The following is a 26,714-nucleotide window of genomic DNA, read 5'->3' as shown; positions in this document are numbered from 1 at the left end:
ATTTTTGTGCCAGTACCATAATGTTTTAGTTACTACTGCTTGGTAATATAACTTGAAGTCTGGAGTTGTGATGGCTCCAGCTTTGCTTTTCTAAGGTTGCTTTGGCTATTTGAGCTCTTTTGTGGTTCTATACAAATTTTAGGATTCTTTGTTCTACAGATAATTGTATTGTCACCTATCTTTGCTATCACTACTGAATTACATTGAATTCATCAATGTCTCTTGAAATTATTGAACTTAAATTTTTAAAATTCTAATAATTCTATAAATCCTAATAATTTAAAAAAGTCATTATTGTCACATAAATATAGGTCTCTAAGCATTTAAAATTTCCTACAAATTTCCAAAAGTTATATAGTATAAGAAAACTCAGTATACAAAATTTGCACTTTTTTTTACCAAATGATACTTTACTTTAGAAGATTTTTACATTTAAAAAGTATGTTATTTCAACATAGCACTTGTGTTCATTTTTTAGAAACGTAATTTATTAGTAAAATAAAGTGGCTTTTATCAACAGACTATAAACCAAAGTACTCCTCTTTTATTAATATAGTAAGTTCAAGTTCTTAAATGAAGTTCTTAAATTTATAAATAAATTCTTTAAATTTTGCCAGTGTGTCAGCAAAGAAATATGCTTTCAGTTAAGTTTTCAATATAATGATGAAAAGGACTACATGTTTATATAGGAAGGAACAAAAAGATGGGAAGCCTCAGTTGTTAGCAAGTTTTGCTGGAAGGGACTTGAAAATTGGTTTTAAAAAAAAACCTAACTCAAGGGATATTGATAACATCTGCTGGTTACTGAAACACCCATAATGATAAAAAGTACTGGCAGATGTGCTGCTCCTGAAATAAAGTCTAAAAACTGACAGCCTCTTGTATAGATTTTTGAGAAGTAGTATGGACATAAACAGTATGTTGTAAAGGGAATTCAGGGTAACAATTATACTGGCAATAGCTAGATTGGAGAAAACAATTAGTGACAACATAGAATCGCTAAGGGCAGAAGTGAAAGCTGTTGGGAAGAAGTTAAAAATGCTATCAATGAGATCCAATCTAATCTAATACTCTAACAGCTAGGGTAACTGAGGCAGAAGATAGAATTAGTGATCTAGAGGATAAACTGATAGAGAAAAAGGATCAGGAGGAGGCATGGAAGAAACAGTTTAGAAGCCATGAAAACAGAATTAGGGAAATAAATGATGCCATGAAACTTTCCATCATGAAATTATTGGGATCCCTGAGGGGGTGGAGAAAGAGAGAAGACTAGAAGATACAGTTGAACAAATTCTGGATGGAAATTTTCCCAGTCTGGGGAATGGAACCAGCGTTCATGTCCTAGAGGCAGAAGGAACACCCACAAGATCAATGAATCTAGAAAGACCTCGAGACATTTGACTGTGAGACTGACGAGTCATAATTTTTAAACAAGAGCTTCTGAGGCAGCTAGGGGGAAGAGATTCCTTCCATGCAGGGGAAAGTCAATTAGTATAATGTCAGACCTGTCCACAGAAACCTGGCAAGCCAGAAAGGGCTGGCAAGACATATTCAGGGCACTAAATGAGAAGAATATGCAGCCAAGAATTCTTTATCCAGCAAGGCTGACATTCAAAATGGATGGAGAGATAAAGACCTTTCCAAGACTTACAAGGTTTAAAAGAGTATGTGACCACCAAGTTGGCACTACAAGAAATACTAAGGGGGGGTTCTATAAAAGAAAGAACCCAAGAGTGACATAGAACAGAAATTTACAGAGGCAATCTATAGAAACAAGGACTTCACAGGCAGCATGATGTCTATAAAAACATTGATATAAAGATAAAAAATTTATATAAAGATATAAAATATCTTTCAGTAATCACTGTCAACATGAACGGCCTAAATGCGTCCATAAAACAGCACAGGGCTACAAATTGGATAAAATGACAGGACCCATCCATATGCTGTCTTCAAGAGACCCATTTGGAACCTAAAGATACATCCAGACTGGAAGTGAAAGGATGGAGAAGCATAGTTCATGCCAATGGGCCTCAAAAGAAAGCTGGGGTAGCGATTCTCATATCAGATAAATTAGATTTTAAACTAAAGATTTTAGTCAGAGATAAAGAAGGACACTACATAATTCTTAAATTGTCTATCCACCAAGAAGGCCTAACAATTGTAAATATTTATGCCCCCAATATGGGAGCAGCCAACTACATAAGCCAACTGTTAATCATGATAAAGAGTCATATTGATAGGAACACATTAATAGTTGGAGATCTTAACATGCCACTCTCAGTAATAGACAGATCATCCAAGCAGAAAATCAATAAAGAAACAAGAGCATTGAATGACACATTGGACCAGATGGACCTCATAGATAATATAAAGAACATTCCACCACAAAACAAGGGAAATAATAAAGAACCTCAAATGATAATAGCATTAAATGGCAAGCATATTATCCCTCCAGGGGAAAATATAATGAAAATCAAATGTTTTAATGGTGTACAAACATTACATGAGATGGTGAGATAGACAATGGTTTATGTTTGATTAGTGTGGACAGCCAATCTTATAACTTGACTCAGAAGAAAATGAATACAGTTTCAGAGGATCTGAGTGACATTTTTATTCAAATAATCTAGATTATTACTTCAATTTTAATATAAAGCCATTAGCTATTGGTGAAGAAATTTTCTTTTTAATGGAAAGAAGTATTTTCTGTAATAATAAGTGTTGAAACACTCTTTCCAGAATTTTGGCTGAGGACTATATAAAAGAAGTTCAGTACACCCCCTTGGCTTATTCTACTTTTTATTACTTCATTTAACCATTTTGATATAAAATTATTGTGCCACATTTAGAAAATGTCTTAAAGTATATGTACAAAATCATATTACTTAAACTAACTGAACTCATAAATCAAACTATTCATGATTTTTTTTGTGTAGGCTTCAATATCCTGACTCTTCTACAGCTACCAGAGCTTTCTCTAAAGTAGATTTCATTCTGTTGGTCTTTATCTTCAAAATACTCAATCTGCAGCATAAAGTGTGAGCTTCCTTCCTTGCCTAATGTTCCACCTCTGTGATAATAGTGACCCAGACTGCGTTTACAATATAAGTCAGTCTCTCAACCTTACAACCTCTCTTAGAGCCTCGCCCTCGAGATATGATTTCCCTCTCATAGCTTACTTATCCATACTATCACTTCCTCTGACTTGCATGTGCCCCGATTCATCTAACTGGACAAGTCATATTCTTGCTCCAAGTCCTATTTCAAGAATATTCTCTCATTTGCTTTCTGTGGTAGGCAGAATAATACAAACAAACAAACAAACAAACAAGATGTCCATGTTCTAATCCGTGGAACATGTGAGTAGATTACCTTACATATGCAAAGAGACTTTGGGGATGTGCTTAAATTGAAGATCTTGAGATGGGAGATTATCCAGAATTATCTAGGTGGACTGATTAGGGGTCCTTGTCAAGTAAAAAGGAAGGGGGTAGTTAGAGAAACAGGCATGATGATGGAACAAAAGGTCAGCGTATGCAGTTTCTCGCTTTGAAAATGAAAGAAAGCCACCAGGCAGGCAATGCAGATAGCTTGTGTAGTCTGTGAAGGGAGAAGAATAGATTTTGGTTCTGTTGCCTCCGGAAGAAATATAGCCATAATACCCTCGTTATAGCACAGTGAGATCCATTTTGGAATTCTGGCCTTCAGGTGTTATAAAACAATAAATTTGTGTTGTTGCAAGCCACCAAAATTGTGGTAATTCTTTTTATAGCACCAATAGGACATTAATACAGATCTAAGTACCTGGAAATGGGGCGCTGATATAAATAAATTCATAAAAATATGGAATGAACTTGGAGTTGGGCAAAGGCAGAGGCTGGAAGAATTTCAGGAGCATGAGAGTAGAAACCTAGATTGCCTTGAATAGACTGTTAGAAATATGGATATTAATGACTGTGCTAGTGAGGACTTGGAAGAATGTGAGGGGGAGCCCGGTAGAGAAAGCATGTGTTGTTGGTTTTAAAGAATACCCAAGTCATCCTAAACAGACAGTTAGGAAATAAGAATATTGAAGGCAATACTGGTGAAGAGTCAGATGGAAATGAAGAACATGTTATTAGAAAGTGGAGGAGAGGGATATCTGGGTGGCTTAGTCAGTTAATCATCTGCCTTTAGCTCAGGTCATGATCCCATGATTCTGGGATCCAGTCCCACATCAGGCTCCTTGCTCAGCAGGGAGCCTGCTTCTCCTTCTGCCTGATGCTTCCCCTGCTTGTATTCTCGCTCTCTCTCTCTCTCCCATGCTCTTTCTCTCTCTCCCACACTCTCTGGCAAATAAATAAATAAAATCTTAAAAAAAAATAAAAAGAGAGAGAGAAAGAGGATGAGAGAGGATTTTTGTTATATAGTGGCAAGGAACTTAGCTGAATTGTGTCCTGCAATTATATAGAAAACAAAGCATGTAAATTATGAATTTGGGTGTTTTGTTTAGCTGAGCAGATTTTCAAGCAAAGTGTTAAAAGGTGCATACTACTTTCTTTTGGTTGTTTATAGTAAAATGTGACAGGAAGTAGACCCATTTAGGGAAGAACTTCTAGGGAAAAATGAATGATTCGAGAAATTCTCAGACTATCTGGATTGTAGATATGTAAAAATTAGGAGATTCACTGTCAAAGAAATGTGCTTTGGAGAAAAATCCAAGGGTCTGGGTCGATGACTGTTCGCTAATGCATGGGAGGCCTCAGAGAATCAGATTATTCAGTTGAACAGTGGACTCTTTGAAGAGATTAGATGTTCTACTCCTGATCCCCTCAGCTGTGTGTGAATGCAAAATAGAGATAGGATTATCTAGGAAAGATCTGTGGAAGAGCCTCATGTCTAATGGGACAGATTTCCTTGACATATACAAGAGACCCACAAGGTTTTTGAGTATGTTCTGCTAACATAAAACACTGACAACTTTGACTCAAAAGGACAAGTATATAAAATGAAATAAAACTGTCAGACTTACAAAACTATAAATGTAGGAAATAGGCTCATCAACCTCAGCTGCAAAGTGTATTATACATAATACAAAAGGAAGAATTCCTCTAAGGACAGGAAACCTCAAGACCAGAAGGCAGAGCCTTAGACTACAGGGGATTATTTCCAGGCCTTGAAATCTATGTTGCTTGCCCAGCTAGATTTTGAAGTTGTTTGGGATTGGTGGCTCTATTTTTCCTTCCATTTCCTTTCTTCTTTGAGTGGGAATGTTTGTAACTTGTACCCCATGCCTGTCCCACTATTATATTTTGGGAGCAGATAACTTGTTTTCTAATTTCACAAATGCACAGATTGAGATGACTTTTGCCCCAGAATAGATCAGGTCTTACTCATACCTGATTCAGATGTTTTAAATGATGGAATCAGGGAATTTTGAGTTGATGAGATAGAGATGAGATTTTGGACTTAAGTTGATGATATAAGGGATTGAGGTTTTTGGAGGTGTTGAGATGGAGTGAATGTATTTTCAATATGAGATTGATGTGAATTTTTATGTTCCAGAGGGTAGACAGTGATAGACGAAGTAATGTGCCCCAATGATGTTCATAAGTGATGATCTTAATCATATGAACTTATAAACATATTATGTCATATGACAAGGGGAATTAATGTTTCAGGTGGAAGTAAATCTTCTTTGATATTAAAGTTGTGTTATATTGTTTCTTTTTGCTTACATATATCTGGTATACCCTTGAACATCTTGTTATTTTCAAGTTTCCTAAAAAATTTTGTTATAAGTGAACCTATTTGACCTGCCACAGTTTTATTGTTTCTTTGGAATCCAATCTAATATATTACTTTTATTATAATCAGTGAGTAAAACTAGTATTCCTTTTATTGAAGTGAAAAGTATATTCAATTCAATTTCTGCCAAATTATTATTTTGTTCATTTTTATACTTTAAAACCCCTTCACTACTGTTTTATTTGCTTTGCTCCTCTAGTGTGCATGTGTGTATGTGGGTGTGCATGGTAGTTTTTTGGATTGCTAGGAAAGTTTTAATTATCCTATGAGTTGATTTCATGTTTTAATTTTAAAATATACTTATTTTTCAGCTATTACATTCATACAGAAAAGCACACAAAATATGCACAACTCAGTGAATTTCCACAAAGTGGAAACACCCATTTTAATCATGGCTGAAGTAAGGAAATTGCATATGCCCTGTACCCACAAAGTCCCTTTATGTACTCTTCCAGTTACTACCACACTTCTTTTTAAAATATAACTATGTGATTGTGGCTTCAAACTATAAATTATTTTTGCCTCCTTAGAACTGTATATAATTTGAATCGTATTGTGTTGTCTTGAACAACTCTTTTGTGTTGTCTTGAACAACATTATGTTTATGAGATTTATCCATGCTATTACATATAAAATAGTTTGCTCATTCCCATTGCTCTGTACCTGTATGGCTATAACACCACTTATCTCTTTTACATTTAATAAATGTTTAGGTTGATTATAGCTCTTAGCTATTAGAAACACTGATGCAATGAACATGCTTCTTCATGTCTGATAGGGCACAAATGTACACATTTCAGATGAGTGTATAACCAGAAGTAAATTTCTTCACATAGTGTATACAAATATTTAGGTATGGGATTTTCCTGATACCTTTTTGCAAGTTAAAACCATTTTCTTTACTTTTATTTTCTGTCTGTGTGTCTGGTGTGTGTTTAAAATCTTGAACAGATATTAAACTTTATGCAATGATCTTTTTTATATGTATTTAGAAAGTCATATGGATTTTCTCCTTTAATATGTTGTTGCGGTACATTATATTGAATAATGTTCAGAAATTAAACCATCCCCAGCAAATTAGATGCTATAGATGAAATGGGAAAAGTTCCCAGAAACACGCAAACACCAAAAACTAAATAGACCTTCCACAAGTAAAGAGATTGACTCAATAATCAAAATTTTCCCAACAAAGAAAAGTCCAGGATTAGATGGCTTCACTTGTGAATTTTACCAATCTTTTAAAAAAATATTTTATTTATTTATTTGAGAGAGAGAGAGCATTAGTGAGAGAGTGAGAGAGAACAGGAGCAAGGGCGAGAGGCAGTGGTAGAAGCAGACTCCCTTAGCAGGGAGCCCTACACAAGGCTCAGTCCCAGGACTCTGGGATAATGACCTGAGCTCAAGGCAGGTGCTTAACTGACTGACCCACCCAGGTGCCCCTTTACCAAACATTTACAGAAGAATTAACACCAAATCTTTCTCAAACTATTCTGGAAATGAAAAAGGAGGAAACTCTTTTCCTAACTCATTCTATGAGGCCAGGATTATGAAAGCCAAATAAAGATTCCACAAGAATGAAAATTACAGACCAATATCCCTTAGGAATATAGAAGCAAAAATTTTCAACAAAATACTAGCAAGATAAATCCAACAGCATTTTAAAAGGATTATATACCATAGACCTAGTAGGATTTATTCCAGGAATGCATGGGTGGATTAACATAAGACTACCAATCAATGTAATATACCACATTAATAGAACAAAGGAAAAAAAATATGATAATCTCAATCGACATAGGGAAAGCATTTGATAAAATCCAATACCCTTTTCTGATTAAAAACACAAAGAAAACAAAAAGAAACCTAAGAATGGAAGAAATCACCCTTAACATGATACGAAAACGTTTATGAAAAACCTATGGAAACATCTACTCAAGACTAAAAGACTAAAAGCTTTCCTTCTAAGAGACCAACTATTGTCATTTCTATTCAACGTTGTACTAGAAGTTCTTACAAGAGCAATTAGGTAATAAAAAGAAATAAAAATAATCCATATTGGGAAAAAAAAAAGTAAAGCTATCTCTATCCACAGTTGACATGATTCTATAATAAATTTCAAAGAACCTACCAAAAAAACTTACTTGTGCTAATAAACGAATTCAGAAAAGTTGCAGGGCATGGGATCAATACACAAAATTCAACTGGATTTCTACATACCTGCAATGAAGAATCCTAAAATGAAATTAAGAAAACAATTCTATTTACAATAACATCTAAAAAATAAATTACCTAGGAATAAATTTAACCAAGAAGATGAAGGTCTTGTTCCTGAAAACTATAAAATGTTGCAGAAAAAAAAATAAATAAATAGAAAGACATTTTGTGTTTATGGACTGGAAAACTTAACATGGTTAATATGGCAATACTATGTTTCCTGAGACTGGGAGAGGAAAATGCGGAGTAAATGTGTAATGAACATGAGCTTTTATTTTGGGGTGATGAAACTTTTTTGGAATTACATAGAGATAGTGATTGCACATTTTGAATATTCTAAATGCTGCTGAACTGTTCACTTTAAAATGGTTGGTTTACAAAATAGATGAACAGAGAGGGGGAAAAAAGAGAGGCAAACCAGGAAACAGTCCCTCAATTATGGAGAATAAACTGATGGTAACTGGAGGGGTGGGTAGGGGGATGGGCTAAATTGGTGATGGGTCTTAAGGAGGGCACGTGTTGTGATGAACACTGGGTATTGTATATAAGTAAAGAATCACTAAATTCCATACCTATAGCTAATATATACTATATGTCAAGTAACTGGAATTTAAATAAAAACTTGAAAAGATAAAATTAAATAAAAGAATAAAATTGTTGATTTATATTATGGGAATTCTAACTTTTTAAAAAAAAATAAGAGAACAATTTCAAAAAAGGAAAGGAGGGAAGATGCTTGATGAAAATAAACCAGAAACAGCTGATGACTCTATAGGACTCTGACTTTTGCTAGTTCATTAAATAAAGCCAACCAATTATAAGTGTTTAAAAGAAATCACCGCATTACTTAATTTATTCAAGAGGGTTATAGGGTATTTTTTTATATCTTCCTGAATTTGATTTTGTAATACTAAATTTGTTTACACCTATCCAATGAGTGGTATTGACATACATTTTCAAATATCTTTTATCTTTGGTTTTAGTATAGAAATTTTATTAAATGAATTGAAGAATATTTACTTTTTAAATCTCTGGTTGAATTTGTATAAGATAATAATTCTTTGACACTTGAAAAACCATCTGGTAAATTTAGTATTTTTTTTAGTGAATCAATTTTGACTGCTGATTTTATTGTTTGGGTAAATCTGTGATTATTCAAGTTGTATATTTCTTCTTGAGTCAAGTTGGCTAAGTAAACTTTTCTAAGAAATTGTTCATTATCTGTTCTGGGTTAAAATTTGTTGGCTTGAAGTTTTTTATGGTATTTTATAATTTTTTCCCTTGTGTATTTTATGTCCTTTATTTTATTCAAAATATCATTTATATGTGACTTCTCTCTTTTTATCCATATCGATAACCTCAGAGGATTTTTTATTTTATTGGTGTTTTCTAAGAATTAATTTTTACCTTGGTTTCTCATCTATATTGTATCTTTTTCTTCAATTTTATTTATTCGTTTTATTTTAGCTTTATTCTCTGTTATTTTTTAACTTTTTTTTACTTTTAATGTTCATATTTTAGGTGGATCTGTTATAAACAGGAGATCAATATTTATGATGGTTTTGTTCATGTTTTTATCCAAATGAAAATCTTTTTACCTAGTGAATTTAGTTTTAATTATTGAGTATTTGAAAGTAGTGGCATCACCTTATGTCATACTTGCTATTTATCCTACATTTTCAGTGCTTTTCTTCTATCCTGCTTTCCTGCTTGCTGTTGGATTGTTTAGAAGTTGATTTTATTTTTCTTTTTTTAAGATGCTTACTGGTTTGTTTTTATTTTAATTTCAGTAAAATTAACAATCAGTGTTATATTAGTTTCAGGTGTACAATATTGTGATTCCACAATTATATACATTACCTAGTGCTCATCATAAGTATACCCTTAATCTCCTTTACCTATTTCACGCATTCCCCCCTCCCCCCTGCTCTGGTATCACCAATTCTCTAAATTTAAGAGTCTGTTTTTTGTTTTTCTCTTTTTTCCTTTGTTTTGTTTCTTAAATTTCACATTTAGGTCTTTAATCCATTTTGAATTTATTTCTGTGTATGTTGTAAGAAAATGTTCCAGGTTCATTCCTTTGCATGTAGCTATCCAGTTTTCCCAATGCCATTTGTTGAAGAGACTGTTGTTTCCCACTGAATATTCTTTCCTGCTTTGTTAGGATTAATTGGCCTTATAATCATGGATTTATTTCTGGGCTCTCTATTCTGTTCTGTTGATCTGTGTGTCTACTTTTGTGCCAGTACCATACTGTTTTGATTACTACACTTTTGTAGTATATCTTGAAATCTAGGATTCTGATACCTTCAGTTTTGTTGTTTTTCAAGATTACTTTGGCTGTTTCATGTCTTTTGTGGTTTCATATGAGTTTTAGTTTTGCTTATTCTAGTTCTGTGAAAAATGCTGTTGGTATTTTGATTGGGATTACATTGAGCCCATAGATTGCTTTGGGTAGTTTGAACACTGTAACAGTATTTGTTCTTCCAGTCCATGAGCATGAAGTATCATTCCACTTGTTTGTTTGTTTGGTTTTTTTTTTTTTTAAAGATTTTATTTATTTATTTGACAGAGAGAGATCACAAGTAGGCAGAGAGGCAGGCAGAGAGAGAGAAGAGGAAGCAGGCTCCCCGCCGAGCAGAGAGCCCGACGCGGGACTCGATCCCAGGACCCTGAGATCATGACCCGAGCCAAAGGCAGCGGCTTAACCCACTGAGCCACCCAGGCGCCCCGACTTGTTTGTTTTATCTCCAATTCCTTTCATCAGTGTTTTAGAGTTTTCAGAGTTCAGGTCTTTCACCTCCTTGGTAAGGTTTATTCCTAGGTATTTTATTATTTTTGATATGATAGTAAATGAGAGTGATTTCTTCATTTCTCTTTCTGCTACTTCATTATTTGTGTATATAAATGCAAAGGATTTCTGTACGTTGACTTTGAATCCTGTGATCTTACTGAATTCATTTGTCAGCTCTAGTAGTTTTTTTGGTAAAGTCTTTTGAATTTTCTACATATAATAGCATGTCATCTGCAAATACTGGAAGTTTTACTTCTTCCTTACCTAGTTCGTTGCCTTTTATTCCTTTTGGTTGTAAGGTTGCTATGGCTAGGATTTCCAGGACTGTGTTGAATAAAAGTGATGAGAGTGAACATGTTTGTCTTTTTCCTGATCTTAGAGGAAAAGTTCTAGGTTTTGCCTTTTTGAGTATGATGTCAGCTTTTCATACATGGCCTTTATGATATTGAAGTATATTCCCCTGAATCTACTTTGTTGAGAATTTTTATCATGAATGGATGCTGTACTCTGTCAAATGCTTTTTTTTTCTTTTTTGCATGTATTAAAATAATCATTTTTTATCCTTTCTCTTTTAGATATGATGTATCACATTGATTGATTTGTGATATTGAACCACTCTTGCATCCCAGGAACAAATCCACTTGATGGTGATGAATGATTTTTTTTAATGTATTGTTGGACCCTGTTTGCTAGTTGAAAATTATTTGCATCTATGTTCATCATATTGGTCTATAATTCTCTTTTTTTATAGTGTTTTTGTTGGCTTTGGTACCAGGGTAATCCTGGTCTCATAGAATGAATTTGGAAGCTTTCCTTCCTCTTCTATTTTTTGGCATAGTTAGAGAAGAATAGGAACTAACTCTTCTTTATATGTTTGGTATATTCACCTGTGAAGTTGTCTAGTCCTAGAGTTTTGCTTGTAGGGAGTTTTTAAATTACTGATTCAATCTCACTACTGGTAATCAGTTTGAAAATCATCAAATTTTCTATTTCTTACTGATTTAGTTTGGGGAGGTTATATCTTTCTAGGAATTTAACCATTTTTTCTTCTGTTGCCTAATTTATTGGCGTATAAATTTTCATAATATTCTCTTATAATCCTTTGCATTTTTTGGTGTCAGTTGTTATTTTTCCTTTTTTTATTTCTGATTTTGTTTATTTGAGTTCTCTCTCTCTCTCTCTTTGAGGATTCTGGCTAAAGGTTTAATTCTTAATCTTTTCAGAGAACCAGTTCTCAGTTCATTGGTCTGTTCTATTTCTCCTTCTCCTCCCCCCTCCTTTGCTTCTCCCTTTCTTCTTCTTTTTAGTTTTTATTTCCTTTACTTGTGGTCTGATCTTTATTATTTCCCCTTTATACTGGTTTTTGGTTTTGCTGTTCTTTTTCTAGCTCCTCTATGTGTAAGGTTATGTTGTTCATTTAGAATTTTTCTTGCTTCTTGAGGTAGACCTATAGTGCTATAAACTTCCTTCTTAATACTGCTTTTGCTACATCCCCAAATTTCTGGATCACTGTATTTTCATTTTCATTTGTTTCCGTGCATTTTTTATTTCCTGTTTGATTTCTTGGTTGACTTATTCATTATTTAGTAACATGTGATCTACCCTCCATGTATTTGTGCTCTTTCCAGATTTTTTTCCTGTGGTTGATTTTTAGTTCCATAGCATTGTGATCTGAAAATATGCATAGTGAGACTTTGATCTTTTTGAATTTGCCGAGGCGTATTTGGTGGCCTAATATGTGATCTATTCTGGAGAATGTTTCATGTCCACTTGAAAACAATATGTATTCTGACGTTTTAGGATAGAATGTTCTGTATATATCTGTTAGAGCCATCTGGTCCAATTTGCCATTCAAAGCCACTGGTCTCTTGTTGATTTTCTGTTTGGATGATCTATCTATTGATGTAAGTGGAATGTTAAATTCCCCTACTATTATATTCTTGCAATTGACTAGTTCCATTATGTTTGTTATTAACTTCTTTATGTATTTGGGTGCTCCCATGTTGGTGCATAAATATTTGTAACTGTTATAGCTTCTCATTGGGTTGCTCCCTTTATGATTATATAGTGTCCTTCTTTCTCTCTTGTTACAGTTTTTGTTTTAAAGTCTATTTTTCCTGATACAACTTTTGCTACCATGAGTTTCTTTTCACTCCCATTTGTGTGATAAATGGTTTTCCATCCCTTCACTTTCAATCTACATGTGTCTTTTTGTCTGAAATGTGTCTCTCATAGGCAGCAAATAGGTGGGTCCTGCTTTTTTATTCATTCTATCACCCTATGTCTTTTGATTGGAGCAGTTAGTCTATTTACATTCAAAGTAACTATTGATAGGGGTGTGCTTATTGTCATTTTTTAAACTTGTTTTCTGTTTATTTTTATATTTCCTCTGTGTTCCTTTCTTCTCTTGCTCTATTCTGTCAGTTTGCTGGCTTTCTTTAGTGATATACTTGGATTCCTTTTTCTTAATTTTTTGGATATCTATTACCAGTTTTTAATTTGTGATTATCATCAGGTTTGTATACAACATCTTTTGCACATAGCAGTCTATATTAAGTTGATAGTTGCTTATGTTTGAATTCATTCTAAAATCACTTAATTTTTACTCTTCTCCCCCCTACATTTTAGGTATATGATGTCATACTTTATATCCTTTTATTTTGTGTGTCCCCTGACTGAATTTTATAGATATAATTAAATTTACTGCTTTTGTGTTTCCTACATCTTTACTCCTACTTATGGTCTTTCCTTTCCCCTCAGAGTTCCCTTTAACATTTCTTATAGGGCTGGTTGAGTGGTCATGAATTCCTTTAACTTCTCTTTGTCTGGGAAATTCTTTATCTCTCCTTTAACAAAAAAAGATTTATTTCTAAAACAAAAAGATTTGTTTTAGAAAGAGACAGAGAGCATGGGAGAAAGGACAGAGGGGTAGAAAGAGAATCTTTAGCAGACTCCATGCCAAGCATGGAGCCCAACATGGGGCTTAATTTCATGATTCTGAGCTAAAACCAAGAGTCAGATGCTTAACTGAGCCACCCAGGTGCCCCTTTATCTCTCCTTCTATTCTGAATGATAGCCTTGCTGGATAAAGTATTGTTCACTGCAGATTTTTTCCTTTCAGTGCTTTGTGGCTATATCATGCACTTTCTTCTGGCCTGCAAAGTTTCCACTGAAAAAGCAGCTTATGTGGCTTCCCTTGTATGTAATTGTTTTCTTTTCTCTTGTTGCTTTTAAAATTTTCTCCTTATCAATACATTTTGCTATTTTAATACTGTATGTCTTGATATGGATCTCCTTGGGTTGATTTTATTGTGGATTTTCTGTGCCTCTTGGATCTGGATTTCTGTTTCCTTCTTTAGATTTGGGAAGTTTTCAGCTATAATTTCTTCAAATAAATTTTCTACCCTCTTAACTCTCTCTTTTTCTTCTGAGATCCCCATGATGGCAATGTTATGGATAATGGTGTTACTGAGTTCCCTAAGTCTATTTTCTTTTCTTTCTTTTTTTTATTTCTTTTTTTCTTTCTTTCTTTCCTTTCTTTCACAGAGAGACACACAGCAAGAGAGGAAACATAAGCAGGGGGAATGGGAGAGGGAGAAGCAGGCTTCCTGCTGATCAGGGAGCCCAATTCGGGGCTTGATTCCAGGACCCTGGGATCAGGACCTGAGCCAAAAGCAGAAGCTTAATGACTGAGCCACCCAGGCCCCCACCCCCGAGTCTATTTTAATTTATTATTATTATTATTTTCTCTCCTTTTCAGCTTGATTGGTTTCCATTACCAAGGCTAATCCATTTTTCTGCTTCCTCTAGTCTATGCCAGTGTAGACTGTCTCTATAATTCTCTATCATATTACTTAATCTCCATTTCATTTAGCTCTCTTGCTGTGATTTTGTCTTGTTCTTTCACATAAAACATTCCTCTGTCTTCCTTATTTTGTATAACACCCTATGTCTGTTTCTTTGTTTTAGGAAAGTCAGCTAGGTCTCCTGTACAAGACATTAATGGTCTTATGAAGAAGAGGTCTTATAGTGCCTTCCCTTGGGATGATCCCTGTTTACCAGAACCTGACACTTCAGGGGTATCTCCTGTGTTTGTTGCATGTGTGGGGGCAGTTTTTGGTTCCTGTCTTGTTAGTGGGCCAGTCTGGGGCTTCCTTAGGCTTCATTTGTACCAGACCGGCATTTCTCAGAGCTACTATAGCACCCAACTGCAGCACAATTTCTCTGTGCTGTCCCCTGAAAAACTTTCATTGGTAGGTAGGGCCTGCAGTCAAGCTAGATGTTTTCTTCCAGCCCACTGCTGGGGCTGCAGTCAAACTGTTGTATATGGTTATCTTCACATTTCCCCAGGGTAGGAGTCACTTTGGAGTGGTATTAGCCCCTGTTGGGGCTGCTTGCACACTGGCAAGCTTATGAAACTTCTTTGGATGTACTTCTGCCAAGGGTATGTTGGAGGGTAGGGGTCTGCAGAACACAGATATGTGGTCTGTGGTGCCAGCAAGGTCTGCACAGGTCTGCTGCAGGAGAGTACCTCTAGTTACCTGGGGAAAGTCTTGCCAGGGCTGGGCTGGAGGGGGCAAGTAGATGGAAAAATGTTAAGAGTGGGGTGTGCTATTAGCAAGGTAGGTTAAGAGTGTCTGGGCTATGCTGCTTCCCACAGGTGTGCATGTATTTAGGCTGAGGGTAGGGTGGAGGAGGAAAATGGTGCCTGCCAGCTCTTTTGTTCGTGTAAAAGTCTCCCAAAGATTGCTGCTTCTCCAGCAGATGTGCTGAGATTTGTGAATAAATCTTCCCATATCCTAGGTGATTTTCAAGCTGTTGCTTCTACACTGTATCTTAGTGGGGCATTTGTTTTGCTGTCTCTTTAAGGGAAGGGACTCAGTTTCTTGTTGCCCTGTGGCTCTCCCAGAGTCAAGCCCCTGATTTTTTTCCACATGTTAAACCCCATTGATTGTAAGAACTCATGAAATTAGGCCCCTCTGGTTTTCAAAGCCAAATATTATGAGGATTTGTCTTCCTAATGCAGGTCTCCCATGCCTGATGGTGGACTCTGTTCCTCTCCCTTCTCTGTGCCAGCAGTGTCTCTTCCTTCTATGGACAGTCCCGTGGGTCAGTTTAGCTCCCAACTATGTCTCTGCCTCTCCTACCCTTTTTGATGTCACCTCTTCACTACATTTAGCTTTGGAGAGTCTGTCCTGCTTGTCCTCAGGTCAGTTTCTGGGTTATTTACATTAATGTGGGCGTTTTTTAGGTGTATCCTAGGTGTATTCTAGGATCTTTCTAGTCTACCATCTTATGGAAGTTTATTTTTTTTAAAGAGAATTTAAATTTGTTACTGCCACTTTTCCATGAATAAGATCTTTGATCCCATTTCTTTCAACCATTTTATATTACTGTTTATGAATTTCTAATAACATAGCTAGGTTTTTAAATCTACTTTTAGAATAGTCTTTTAAAAGGAAATTTCCACCCATTTGTGGATTTAATATTAATTTAGTACTCCTCTGTGTGTGTGTGTGTGTGTATACGTGTGTGTTTATGAGTTTATCTTAGTGGATTTATTTTTTTATGGGGATTTAGAGTTCCTTATATTTTGAAAGTATTTTTAAATATTGACTTTCAATGACATTTCACTTGGATTCTAGAGGGCTTTAATAATCTTTTGCCGATTTTTTATGTTAATTTCTATACTTTTAGCTCTTGTTTCATATAGGTTTTATAAATTCAGACATCACACATGTGCACTGTGAGTTTTTTGCTATGTTTTGTTAACCCTTGTCCCTGGACTGACTTCAAGTCTCCTCAGTCTAGTTGGCAACACTTCTCAGTTCCAGTTCCATTCTGTTAGATTTTGCAGCTTTTTATAGGATGTTAGTACCAACCCCTCTGACCTCCATCATTCATGAAACCATCTTTCACATCACCAAATGGCTGTTAGGACCTATTTCCAATTCTTTAGGGTTTTCTCTAAGGAAGCCAAGCTCTTGTGGGCTGCTGCTGCATTACTTCGTGCTTATTGTTTGGCTTTGATTCTGCTTGCCATTACTAGCACCTGAGAATTGCTTTTTGTTCTTGATCGTATTTTACTTTGTATTTTCAGGTAATTGTACTGAGAGGAATATCTGTATGAACTTAGTTTATCATGTGTGATAATTTTTAGCAATTTAAAAAAAAATGTACTTTCAATGAAAAAAGTCAGGAACAGTTTGAACACTTTGGATTAATTAACAAGTCATGTATCTATTGATGTAAATTTGGTGAGGACTTTTTTCCCCCCTTCAAGTGGTAGAATCTAGAAATTAGAGATCAGGATAATTTGCACGGGGTCTGTTAAGAGAATTCATGAATGAAGTTACTGAACCATTGGATTAGCTTTTGAAAAGTCATGAATTGCTGTGCTTTGACCTTTTGTTCAAGGATGAAAAATAAATCAGTTTAAAAAAAGAACTGCAAATGATCTTGACAGCATGGTTGTCATCTTAGAATATAGGGAAGAAAGCAACACCAGAAACATCCTTCTACATGTGCACTGCTAACTTTCCCAACACTGTGTACCTCATATGTTTATTTCTTACTCCCTCTTTCTCTCTTCCTTCCTCTGTTCTTTTCTTCCTTCATTTCTTCTGCAGATAGCTACTGAGGGCACAAGGTTTTATAATCTGTAGCACTGAAGAATTATTCTTGTTGTAAGACCTCTTATCTGGGAGTTTCAATTTAGTCATTCAGTGACTCTACAACTGAAGAAATTCTGTGTGCCCAGCCACACACAATTGCAGAGAATAATTCAAGATCTTCATAACTCATTTCTGCTTTATTTTCATTTTATAAACCTCTTACTCTTATTGTTCATATGAAAAAAACATACCATCTCTGCCTCCATGTGTACTCATGTACCCTTTTCTCATCTGATATTAAATTAAAAGAGGTTGGAGTATCTACTGTCTTCCATAAAGGAACACTTCTTTTTTTTTTTTTCCTCTTTCATAGAAACATGCGTAGCTTTTACTTCCAGTCCACTGGGTCTAAGCAGAGTGTCAACCCTGAGACTGCTTTAGAAACAGAGGCCACTAAAAGAGAAATGGTAATAGAAATTTTGGTGATGAGGTGGAACCCGTTGGATAGTTCAGTTTTAATCCCATTGAAGTCAGAAGCTAAAAGTCTCAGATTCAAACCTTGTAGAATTTAAGCTCCAAATGGGCCCATTATGTCCTAGTCCTAGTGGGATCCTATAGGTAATAACTTGCTATAACACAATGTGATTTTTGAGTTGAGTTTCCTTAGGGCATGATTTTACAATTTTGTTGAAGGGAACTTGGGATATTTTTGTAATTTGAACATGGAGGTATTTCTGGACTCATAGTTACATAGAAAACAAGGTATGCTATGTGAGGTGCATGTAAGATTTGTGACTTGCTTTGAGCTCCAGTGGTCTTACAGATTTCTGCAGCTTTGCTCTCAGGATCACTTATCTGGGTAACTAAAATAGTAAGACCACCTTCTCATTGTCCAAGAAAGACTTAAAAATACTAAAAACAATTAGAAAATGCATAGTATCTTAGAGAAGTAAATATATGGTGTACAGGATATAGTACATCCTGTTCTGATCAATGTAAATATTTTGAGCCTACATATTGTGGCAGGTAAGCAATGTAGAGCCACAGGTACTTATTCCTACCTCAGGGACTTTGTACTAGCTACCTAACGTCCTCTTCTCTCTGAACTCTACATGGGCCATGGCTTCACACAGCTCAGATCTGCACTTATGTGTTATCTTTTCAGAGGTGCTTCCCTGACCACCCAATGTAAAATATACCTCCTTCATTTATATCACATGACTCTTTAAAAACCCTCTACTTAACCTATATCACCATGTGATAGCTTTTTGTCATTATTTGTTACTTTAATATTGCTTTTCCTCCTCACTCCACATATAAATTTATATGCCTGATAATATTTATTGGATGCCATACATTGTGAATTTTACCTTCTTGGTACTGGAAATTTTGGGTACTGGAAATTTTATATTTCTTAAAAATATTCTTGAGCTATTTATGGGAGGAAGTGACATTACTTAGAAGTAATTTGGTCTTTTTGTATCTTGCTTTTAAGCTTTGTTAGCCAAGACCAGAGTAGCATTTAGTCCAGGGCTAGTTTTTCCCAACTCCTGAAGCAAGATCTTTCTTAGTACTTCCTGTGAAACATGATTTTTGTGTTCTGGATATTGGGAGCAGTTAATATTCCAATTCTATGTGAACCCCAGCCACTATGCTCTCAAATTTTCTTAGTTGGTTGTTTTCTCAGCCTTAAGTAATTTCATCACATGCACGGGCTGTCTATATTCAACTGAATACTTTTGGGAGAATTATTGTAGACTGTTCTGTCTTTACAGCTCTACCCTCTCCAGTGATTTGCCCTGTGGACTCTGGCCACCTTGGTTTTTCCTGACACGCAACTCCATCCATTCCTCTCAGTGAATCCACTGGACTCTACCTGAGCATATCCCTTCTTATTTCCCTCTCCCCTGCCTGCTTCTGAGCCATGACTTGGAAATCTCCAAACAATGCACTCAAAATATTTTAAGGCTCATCATCTCATTTGTTGCTCACTTCGCAGAGATCACTGTCTTTCATTGCCTGATGTAAAATGTCTTAAGAGCCTTTGTTTTATATATTTTGTCCAGTGTCTTAGTTGTTTCAGACAGAAGAGTAAATTTGGTTCTTGTTACTCTGTCTAGGTTAGTAGAAGTCCAACCTATGAATTTAAATGAGAGCTGGGATATTTCCAGTCTTATTCATTAATGTATTTTCAGGTCCTAACAGTGCTTGGCACTAAGTAGGATATCAGTAAATATTTATTAAATGGAAAAATGCAAAATATTTGAATCAGCTAATGTTGGAGGATCTAGATTTGTTCTTTAATGAATCAAAGGGTATTCTAGATGAATTACATGAACGTAAAATAAAAAAATATATGATTCCTTTCTACTCATTTTTCTGTATTATTAGAATGATGTGTTAAGTCCCAGATACAATCCAGTTCATCATTAAGAATAACTCAAAGCTGAGGGACCTAAAGCTTACAAAAGTGTACATATCTAATTTTAATGCAGAAGCTATAATTATTGTTCCCAAATTCAAATAACTGCAGTCATAAACTATAAATCTTTTAAAAAATTAATAGTATTTGTTAGGTTAAAACCATTTTGGTCAGTTTCTGGGTACTTTATATTTTTTTGATGCTTCTTAGCATGTAATTATTTGCTCTTGAGAAAAAAAATAAAGTAATCCAAATGTATAAATTATATAACTAAGTTTTTGTAAGCTGTTTATTTAAAAAAATAATATTTTTTAATTTCTATTGTTTCTATTTTAGAACTAAACAATATTCATTTAAATCATATTTAATGCATCTAACAGGTAGGTCAGAGTTTACAACTAATCCTGAATTTCAGAGAAAATGTCACAGCATGTTCTGGTTAGTGGTATGCTGTAAATGGTTATCAACTGGCTCTCTTAAAAAATGAAACAAAGCAGAACAATAATGCTTTGATTTCTAGTGCTTGCTAATTTTTATCTATTGAATTATGTCTCCTTAAAAAAATATGTAAAATTCCTAATCCCCAATACCTCGAAATGTGGCCTTATTTGAAACAGAATCGTTCTAGGTGTAATTAGTTAAGATGAAGTTATAGTGGAGTGGGGCATACCTTTAATCCAATATGGCTGCTGTCCTTTTAAGTGTAGGAGAGACACACAGGCACAGACACACAGGGGAACACCATGTGGCTACAGAGGCAGAGATTGGGGCAATGCAGCTGCAAGCTCTGGAGTGCCATGGGTGGATGGTCATCAACAGAAGCTCAGAAGAGCCAAGGAAGGATCCACACAGAGTCTTAGAGGGAGCATTGTCCTGCTGGCACGTCGATTTCAGACTTCATAGCCTCTGAAACTATGAGAGAATAAGTTTTATTTGTGACTCTTCCTGTTTATGGAACTTTATTAGAAAATCTGATAAACCCATGAAGTCAACACTTTCACTATGGCCAGTTTCAACTTTCTGACATGCAGTTACTTAATACAGAGGTGAGAAAAGATGCTAACAATGGATTCTTGCCAGCTGGTTTGAGCCACCTCCAGCTTATCTCTCTTATAGTATTCTCTGTGAATTCTTGAATTCAAATTGGTTCATAGATTTTTATCCATTAATTCAATTAATTTAACTATTATAAACACCTACTATGAGCCAACAACTGTTATAAATGCTGGCGCTACATAAGTGGACCAAAAGGATAAAAAAAATCTCTCTGCCTATGTGGAACTTTCATTTTACTAGAGGGATAAAGAAAATATGTTTATATGGTATGTCAGGTAGTGATAAGCTTAAACAAGAAAAAGGAATAAAAGAGAAGGGACACAATTTTAAATAGAGAAAGATCTCTCTGAAAGTGTGATATTTGAGAAGACATGAGGGAAATGAAAGAGTGAGCCATGAAAATACCCAAGTGAAGAGAATTCCAGAATTTTAGGCAGAGAGAATAGCCAGTGCAAAGATTCTAAGGCCAGGGCATCCTTGTTCGTTGAGGAACAGTAGGGCAGTCAGTGTGGCTAGAGCAGGGCAAAGGTTAGAATAGCACAGTTGAGAAAGGTGATGAGGCTCAGAGTGTGTAGGGTCTTTTGAGGTACTCATTAAAAGTCTTTCTGTGAGAAGGAAAGGCATTGGTGGATTTTAAGCAAAGAAATGCCAGGATCTGATTTATACTTTAATCAGAATCACTCTGGCTCTTTATTACATTCTTTTTTTTTTTTTTTTTTTTTTTTAATGGGTCTCTTGCTTCCCTTCAGTTGGTTCTTAACAATTACATGGGAAACTGCAACCCCTCACTCAGTTGGCATAAAGGGACATGAAAAGTAAGGGTTCAGTAGCAACAAAACAACCAGGGACTTAAAACAGAGAGCAAAGATTGGTAATTTAGATCTGTAAAATTTTGCACTAAGGAATGAAGCCACCACAACCTTCCCAACAAAATGAAAAGTCGACTTCGTTGTCATGGTTTCATTTACCATGAACATCAAGGTGGAGTTTTGAGGTATCCCTTTTTGAACTGCTTTTTAGCTTGCATAGTCTTTACTTTAACAACTTCTCACAAATTTACCTTAACATTTAAAGCAGTACTTTTTGAAGTCTTTATCTTCTTTTTCTTCTTCTCTTTTTTTAAAATTCCAATCCATTTAGGAATTGTACTTTGGCAAATTATAATAAAGAAAAACTGCTAGAAAGTCAAATACAACATGAAGGTAAGCAGAATACAAGCGTAAAATTGTATTATTAGATTTAACAGACATAAAATCTCACTTCAGTAAATATAATAAAAATGAACAAAATAAATTGATGGAAATTACCAAGACAATACTCATTGTCCATTGAAAGTGTGTGCCCAGGTGATTAACAGAGAAAATTACTATTACACTTAGGACTTTTAGATGTTCTAAAATTGTAAATAAAAAGTTTTAAGAGGGGGTGCCTGGGTAGCTCAGTTGGTTAAGTGTCTGAATCTTGATCTCACCTCAGAACTTAACCTCAGCATCATGAGTTCAAGCCACATGATGGGCTCTACGCTGAGCGTAGAACCTACTTAACAAAAAATGTTTTTAGTGAAGTAGAAGTTTCCTATGTTAAATGCCTATATGTGCACTTTAAACAAACACCATGCCTATCAATATTTAGAATTTTAATATGCTAAATGAATTTATTAAATTATCTAATCTGATTTGGGTTAACAATTATACTTGCATAGTACATGCATATATACTACTGTTCTTTATTTAATTTTCATAACATTCCTAGTAGAATAACCAGCCTCACTGAGGTCTGCTGATGGAAATGGAAGAAAGATTTTATAGCAATTTCAGTGAGTTTGGGGTATTCATTTAAAATTCTTTTATCCCCAGTGAAGTGAGTGATGCTCTGTTTTCAAAAGCCATCTTTAATCTTTAATCACTAGCTAGTTTTCATAATCTATCCCATAACTTTTTAGTTCAGTTTAAATACCTTTTGATGAAATAAAAGAATTCTGGATCCACTTCCAATTTCTTTTAAGAGGATTTTTTAAAATGCATATCAAATTTAATAAAACTCCATCTGCTATGGACTGAATTGTGTCCCCTCAAAATTCATATGTCAAAACCTTAACCTCCAATGTGACTCTTTTGGGAGATAGGGCCTTTAGAAAGATACTTAAGGTTAAATGCTGTCATGAGGGTAGGACCCTGATCCAATAGAATTAGTGTTCTTATAAGAAAAAAAACAAAACAAAACAGCAGAGAGCTTGTTCTTTCTCAAACTGTGTGTATGTACGCACTGAGGAAAGGTCATGTGAGGACATTGTCTGCAAGCCAGGAAGAGAACTCTCACTAGAAACTGAATTGGAATCTTGGTTTTAGACCTCTGTTCTCCAAAACTATGAGAAAATAAATTTCTGTTGTTTAAGCCAACAGTCTCTAGTCTTTTTTATGGCAGCCCAAGGAGGCAAAGGCAATTCAATTCATGAAGTATTTGCTGACAATACTTTGTAGATGATAATATTGAGATCATTTTCTACTCATTGACAATTATTTTTAAATTAAAATTGTGGCACAGCAATCTATAACAAAACTTGTTCTTTAAAGTTTCTGACTTTTAATTTTGTTCTTTGACCTCAGCTCCTATTTGTAAAAAAAAAAAAAAAAAAAAAAATATGAAAAAAGAATTCTTTCTTTCCAGGAAATACAGAGGCTGTTAAATATATCAAATGCGAGTCAGTAGAGCAAGTTAGGCTTTCCTATTGATATTTAAATATTTGAACCAAACTGATTTCTTATCCTGAAGAAACACCGAGTGTGTTCCATAGTTCACTCTTGACAGGGCTTCGCCCATCAATACCAAAAATAGCTGTTTATGGTCAGGTTCCACATCACAATGGGCTGGCTGCATGGGGGGAAGAACACCAATATAACAGAAGCCCTAATTTGTACCGTTTACTGATTTTCCTTGATGTATATATACCCATCATGAATAACTTCAACCTACCACTGTTAAGTCATAGAACACAACATTTGGAAAAAATGCAAACGATCTGTTCTTATGGGCCAGTGAAAGCCACCTTCAGTGCATTTGTTTTTACGTAACTTGAAATTTGTACTGTCACTAATTGTTGTTTACGTCAGCTGATTTTTTTTTTTTTTTTTTTAATCAAGACCTCTCAACGAAGAAAGCATTGCACTGAGTTACATTCTCTCATAAGCTACATGGGTACCTACTCCAGATGTTTCCTGGTTGGCAGTTGCAGCATCAGAACACATCCCTATACAAAACATAAAGTGCCAATCACATTTTTTGACATAGTAATTCTTCATAATTTTACCATATCTAGAGCTCATTGTGCTTATCAGCATTGAAGCTAAAAGAGAATTTAACTAAGAGCAGAGCTTTCTTCCTTTAAATCTTCCTTTTCAAATTGCACGCATACTAAAAGAACTGCCACATAAGAATTTATCTGCACATTTGTCAAGTTACAATGAAAGAATGCTTTGCTAGCTTCATTTATTCAATGAGTTGGTTTTCCATATCATTAGGCGTTTCAGAAATCACTGAGCGATGATGCCTCAGAAAGTAAAACTTGAGCTACTTTCTTTGCCGGAATCAGCAAACATTTCTAAGCAAATATCTTTGATGCAGTCATTCACTAATGTCTTGGCAACTGTATGTGTATTTTAGTCTTAGCAAGCCCAAATGCCACTTTATAAAAACCCATGAAACACTAATGTTTTATGCAGAATATTGAACATATACTTCTGTTGGGTTTTTAATACTTTTTGTTTCCAAGAATTACTTGGTTTTTAATTTTTTAATGTTTTATATATAAAAGATTAGTATATTTTGATGGTTTCATAAATTCATTGGGTAAAACAACTCCATAAAAATAATACACTATGGTTTTAGCACTTCACCATCAATTGGGGATAAAAGCCAAATTCAATATATGAGCTGACATTTTCAGGTAAATTTAATCAGAACTCTTTTCTCCTTGTTTCTGTGGAATCATTGCCACTATCTACATTCAAATACTACTGTTGCCACAGTCAGCAGATTATATACATTTTTTCATAAAAAAATTAAATAAATAAAAATTCAGTCAGTGAAGCTTGTGTGGCCATTTAATTAGAGTTAAAGTAAATAATGAGGGTGCCTGGGTGGCTCAGTGGGTTAGGCCGCTGCCTTCGGCTCAGGTCACGATCTCAGGGTCCTGGGATCGAGTCCCGCATCGGGCTTTTGCTTAGCAGGGAGCCTGCTTCCTCCTCTCTCTCTGCCTGCCTCTCTGCCTACTTGTGATCTCTCTCTGTAAAATAAATAGATAAAATCTTTAAAGTAAATAATGAGTATTTGTTCTCCTAATTTAGAAGCTAATCTTGGGACGCCTGGGTGGCTCAGTTGGTTAAGCAGCTGCCTTCGGCTCAGGTCATGATCCCAGCATCCTGGGATCGAGTCCCACATCGGGCTCCTTGCTCTGCAGGGAGCCTGCTTCTCCCTCTGACTCTGCCTGCCACTCTGCCTGTGCTCGCTCTTGCTCGCTCTCTCTCTCTGACAAATAAATAAATAAAATCTTTAAAAAAAAATAGAAGCTAATCTTATAGGATAGATTATAAAATAGGCTTGATTAAAATTTAAAGTATTATAAAAACATGTATAAAAATAAATGGGAATATATTCTTGGATATCATATACTTTTGTGTTACAGTTGCAAAGCAACCTTGAAATGTCACGCACTGTCACGTGGTTCTACTGCATGTGACCTGCATACAGCTTGACCTACAAGCAGTTCACCATGTAAATTGAAAAACCCCATGTTTATACTGTATACAATGACATGAGTCCACCTATCATGTTCTTAGACCTTGCAACAGTGTCTAACAGCTCTAGATTTTCCTAAATGCTTAGTCTCAGTCTCTGTCTTACTTCCTCTTGACTGGTAACAGTTTATGAATTGATATCAATCTTTGGACCACATGATTAGTAGTGCTTTCATAGAGAAATCCTTCCCATATGTATTTATAGCTCAGACATTGGTTGGATCATGAGGAGATTGATGATAAAGAGCTGTTAATATCTAGTAAGATTTCATCATGTCAGATGATTGAGGCTTAGGATGCCAGGGGTGCGTTGGGGGGTAGGGGTTAGGAAAAGATGGAAAATGAGAATTACTGATCTGACCTTGATCTCCTTCACACGAAGTTTCCATTTCGTGAGAATTCCCTTCATTCTTCCTGTTTTGACCTTTGACACCATCCCATTCCCTCCCCCACCTTGGTCACTTTTCTACTGAAATACCATAGGACTAGAAGTTTTCTGTTTGAGTTGTAATTTCAGCAGCACAGGACAACCAAAGGTGAAGGTACTCCCTCATCTTCAATTTTTCAGTGAGCTGAGGGACCTCTAAGTGCTTGTACTATATAATTAAATTAAAAATACCTACATTTTGGGGCCCTTGGGTAACTCAGTTGGTTGAGCGACTGCCTTCAGCTCAGGTTATTATCCTGGAGTCCTGGGATGGAGTCCCATGTCAGGCTCCCAGCTCCACGGGGAGTCTGCTTCTCCCTCTGACCTCCCCACTGAGGTTTTCTCTCACTCACTCTCTTTCTCTCTCAAATGGATAAAGAAAATTTTAATCTTAAAAAAAAAAAAAAAGAACCTACATTTTGTGTCAGTTTTATATTTGTGGTGGGTTTGCAGCAACTGATTTTAAAATTAAATATAGACTAATTGTGACCACTACCCCAATTCCTGGTTCATCAGTGCTTCCACATCATCAACACCTGCCTTCATATTATAGTGTAAATGTATGTGTGCATGTGTGTGTGTGTGCGCGCGCCCATGTCTGTGT

At 35.3% G+C, this 26,714-nt stretch overlaps 1 protein-coding gene and 1 long non-coding RNA gene across 6 annotated transcripts in view; one reads left to right on the top strand and one right to left on the bottom strand.

Annotated features, from left to right (window-relative positions):
* GRM1 (glutamate metabotropic receptor 1) overlaps positions 1-26,714 on the top strand; it is a 407,487-nt gene that overhangs the window by 270,624 nt on the left and 110,149 nt on the right. The gene's annotated exons all lie outside the window — the stretch shown is intronic.
* On the bottom strand, positions 22,008-26,131 carry LOC116588376. The gene is made up of 3 exons (XR_004284920.1): positions 26,045-26,131; positions 24,094-24,137; positions 22,008-22,038 (listed from the first exon to the last, which is right to left on the bottom strand). It is a non-coding gene; the product is annotated as an uncharacterized LOC116588376 (long non-coding RNA).

Source organism: Mustela erminea, chromosome 4, assembly GCF_009829155.1.
Source record: "Mustela erminea isolate mMusErm1 chromosome 4, mMusErm1.Pri, whole genome shotgun sequence".
NCBI classification, from domain to species: domain Eukaryota; kingdom Metazoa; phylum Chordata; class Mammalia; order Carnivora; family Mustelidae; genus Mustela; species Mustela erminea.
This window is presented reverse-complemented; position numbering and strand designations above follow the sequence as displayed.